Raw genomic sequence first — 4,577 nt, 5'->3', positions numbered from 1 at the left:
TATATATTCTTTAATAAATTCACGAGGTGACAATGATTAATAAAATTATATAGGTATCAGGTGTACATTCTTATAATACATCATCTGTATATTGTATTATGTGTTCACCACACAAAGTCAAGTCTCCTTCCATCACCGTTTACCCCCTATACCCTCTTCTACCTCTCCTCTCCCTGTTTTCCCTCTGGCAATCACCATGATGTTGTCTGTGGCTATGAGGTTTTGGGTGGGGTTTTTGTTTGTTTGGTTGGTTGGTTGGTTTTTGCTACTCACTTCACTTTTAATATTTAAATTGATACCAATTTAACTTTGTTTGAATACAAAAACTCTACTCACAGCCCAGCCTCTTCCCTATTTTATGTTATTGATATCACAAAATATATCCTTATATATTATGTACCTATTAACATACATTTTAAATTACTTTTATGTGTCTTTACAATTCTTTAGAAAATAATAAGTGAATTTGCAAATCAAAATTACAATTGTACTAGTTTTTACATTTGTTCACATATATATTTTAAACAGAGAGGTATATATAAATATAATTTTGAGTAAACAGTTTGTCTTTCCATTTTAACTTGGATTACATTTAGCATTTCTAGTAGGAATTGTATAGCAATAACAAACACTCTCAACTCCTGTTTATTTTGAAATGCCTTAATTTCTCCCTCATATTTGAAGGATAGTTTGGGTGCATATAGAATTATTGATTTAAGTGTGTGTGGTTTTGTCACTGCCTTCTGGTCTCCAAGGTTTCTGCTGAGAAATTTGTTGATGGACTTCTTAAAGATTCCCTTTTAAAAGATAAATTACTATTCTCTTGCTGCTTTCATGATTCTCACTTTGTGTTTGTCCAATTGTTTGATTTTAATATCTTCGTTTGAGTCTTTTTGTGTTTATCCTATTTGGATTTTATTGAGCTTCTTGAATTGGTGGATTCATATCTTCCCTCAAATTTAGAACTTTCCCAGCTCTCACTGGTTTGGCTAAGTGGTAGACCATCATTCCACACATCAAAGGGTCACAGGTTCAGTTCCCTGTCAAGGATACCTACCTTGGTTGCAGGCTTGATCCCATCCCCCCCACCCCAGTTGAGGTGGTACTGGAGGCACCTTGGTTGCAGGCTCCATCCCTGGCCCTGGTTGTGATGAGCAGAAGGCAGCCAATTGATGTCTCTCTCTCATATCTACTTTTCTCTCTCTCTCTGTCTTTCCCCCACCCTTCCACTCTCTCTAAAAATAAATGGAAAAATATCCTTGGATGAGAATTAAAATAATAATAATAATAATAATAATAATAATAGAATATTTTCAGCCATTATTTCACCAAATGATTTCTGCCCGTTTTTCTCTTTTTTCTTCATCTAGAACTTTCATAATACATATATTGACTTAATAGTGCCTCATAATCCCTTAGGTTTTGATTGCTGTTCTTTACTCTATAATTAGAGGCCTGGTGCACAAATTTGTGCATCATTGGGGGCCCTAGGCCTGGCCTGTACCCTCTCATGCCCTCAGGGGATGTTGGACTGTTGGTTTCAGCTCAATCCCTGCAGGCCAGGCCGAGGGACTCCACCAGTGCACAAATCCATGCACCAGGCCTCTAGTATGCATATAAGACCTTTCTTTAATCTCTTCCGGCCTTCCTCTCTCCCTCCTCCCCTCTGAGATTCATCAGTCTGTTCCATGTTTCCATGCCTGTGCATTGAGTGTCTGCCCTCTTGTCGTCATTGTGTGTCATAGCTACCAGTCGAACTGTTGGATGGTCGCTTAGGCTTTTATATATATACGAGAGGCATGGTTCACTAAATTTGTGCACTTGGTTGGGGGTGTTCCTCAGCCTGGCCTGCAACTTCTCACAGACTGGGATTCTTCAGGGGATATGAGCCTGGCTTCTGGCCCTAACCAGTTTGGCTCAGTGGCTAAACTCTCTATCTCTCTCCCTTCCTCTCTGTAAAAAATCAATAAAATATATTTTTAAAAAAAGGGAACAATGATTGCAGGACATAATGTGGCTGACGTGGTAATCCTAAAGATTTTGCCAGCGTTGGAAGCTGTTGCTGCCCTAGGGAACAAAGTCGTGGAAAGCCTAAGAGCACAGGATCCTTCTGAAGTTTGGACCATGCTGACCAATGAAACTGGCTTTGAGATCTGTTCCTCTGATGCTACAGTGAAGATTTGCATTACAACAGTGCCACCCAATCTCCGAAAACTGGATCCAGAACTCCATTTGGACATCAAGGTGTCGCAGAGTGCCTTAGCAGCCATCCGCCATGCCCGCTGGTTATGTTAAAGTTCTCATCAGACTTCTGAAGGACCTGAGGATTTGTTTTCCTGGCTTTGAGCCCATCACACCCTGGATCCTTGACCTACTCGGGCACTATGCTGTGATGAACAACCCCACCAGACAGCCTTTGGCCCTAAATGTGGCATACAGGCGTTGCTTGCAGATTCTGACTGCAGGACTGTTCTTGCCAGGGTCAATGGATATCACAGAACCCTGTGAGAGTGGCAACTTCAGAGTACACATGGTCATGACTTTGGAACAGCAGGACATGGTCTGCTACACAGCTCAGACTCTGGTCCGAATCCTCTCACATGGTGGCTTTAGGAAGATCCTTGGCCAGGAGGGTGATGCCAGCTATCTTGCTTCTGAAATATCTACCTGGGATGGAGTGATAGTGACACCTTCAGAAAAGGCTTATGAGAAGCCACCAGAGAAGAAGGAAGGGGAGGAAGAGGAGGAGAATACAGAAGAACCACCTCAAGGAGAGGAGGAGGAAAGCATGGAGACTCAGGAGTGACTCCCTTCTCTCCACCCTTTCTTACCCAAGGGGAAGATTGGAGCCTGAGCTAACTGCTACTGGGCTGTATATTGGTGGCATTTCTGAGGGCTAGAGGAGACAGGAAAGAAAATAAAAATAAACTACGGATGGAAATGCCATCCCAGTGAATTCTTATGTTGACTTAGTAGCCAGAAGTCTCCCATCTCTAGTGAAGCAGGTTACCAACTTTTCTTCATAATATTGTAGAATCCCCAGCTCCTTGAAACCTCTCTCAATCAGTACTTTGTTGTTGAAATGGCAACTGTTCATGCCTGGAATTTTTTTTTTTTCCTAAGAAAAATAAAGTAATTCCTAGTAGGGTTCTTTAAAAAAATTGGATAACTTATATGAAGTTGACAACATTTTGAGTCACAAAAACTACTAAAATTGAATACTGTAGAAATAGAAAATCTTAATGTAAATATATCTACTAAGGGGATTGAATCAATAACTAAATCCTGAAAACAAAGAATAGCTCTGAACCAGATGCTTTACTGTTAAATTCTACCAAATATTAAAAGAAGAATTAATGTCAATCTTCCTGTCATTCCATGAGGGCAGCGCTATCCTGATGTTATAGCCAGACTAAGACATTAGAAAAAAATTACAGACTACTCTTTTTTAATGATCATTGACACAAAAATTATCAGCAAAATATTGCTAAACCATATTATGCAGTATATTAGGATTATACACCATGACCAACTTACATTTTTTTCAAAGTAGTTTTTTTTAATTCTTTGTTTAAAGCATTACATATAGTATTACATATGTCTCCTTTTCTCTCCATTGACCTCTCCTTGGCCACCCCCAAGCCCCAGCACATGCCCTCACGCCCTTAGTATCTGTGTCCATTGGTTATGCTTATATGCATGCATACAAGTCCTTTGGTTGATCTCTTACTCTCCCCCTCACCCTCCCCTGCCTTCCCTCTGAAGTTAACAGTCTGTTCAATGTTTCTGTCTCTGGATTTATTTTTTGTTCATCAGCTTATGTTGTTCATTATATTCCACAAATGAGTGAGATCATGTGATATTTATTTTCTCTGGCTAGCTTATTTTGCTTAGTATAATAATTTCCAGGTCCATCCATGCTGTTGCAAATGGTAAGAATTCTTTCTATTTTTACAGCATCGTAGTATTCCGTCGTGTATATGTACCACTGTTTTTTTTAATCCACTCACCTGCTGATGGGCACTTAGGCTGTTTCCAAATCTTAGCTATTGTAAATTGTGTTGCTATGAACATAGGGGTGCATATATCCTTTCTGATTGGTGTTTCTGGTTTCTTGGGATACAACCTACAAGTGGGATTAGTGTGTCAAATGGGAGTTCTATTTTTAATTTTTTGAGGAAACTCCATACTGTTCTCCATAGTGGCTGTACCAGTCTGCATTTAAACCAGCAGTGCACAAGGGTTCCTTTTTCTCCACATCCTTGCCAGCATATGTCCTTTGTTGATTTGTTGATGATAGTCATTCTGACATGTGTGAAATGGTACCTCATTGTCATTTTGATTTTCATCTCTTGGATGATAGTGACCTTAAGCATGTTTTCATATATCTCTTTGCCTTCTGTATGTCCACTTTTGAAAAGTGTCTATTTAAGTCCTTTGCCCATTTTTTGATTGGATTGTTTATCTTCCTTTTGTTAAGATGCATGAGTTCCCTATAAATTTTGGAGATTAGGACCTTACCAGACACTAGAGTCCCATGGTTGGGGGTCCCCTGGGTGCACCGGAGGGGGGTCCCT

General features: G+C 39.8%; 1 pseudogene; it reads left to right on the top strand.

Moving 5' to 3' along the window:
- Positions 1–2,908, top strand: part of LOC102769961 — a 121,484-nt pseudogene extending 118,576 nt beyond the window's left edge.
- Positions 2,909–4,577: the final 1,669 nt, after the last annotated feature.

Source organism: Myotis davidii, unplaced genomic scaffold (genome assembly GCF_000327345.1).
Source record: "Myotis davidii unplaced genomic scaffold, ASM32734v1 scaffold249, whole genome shotgun sequence".
Classification (NCBI taxonomy): Eukaryota; Metazoa; Chordata; class Mammalia; order Chiroptera; family Vespertilionidae; genus Myotis; species Myotis davidii.
Note: the sequence above shows the minus strand (reverse complement) of the source record. Positions and strands in the feature narration are given on the sequence as shown.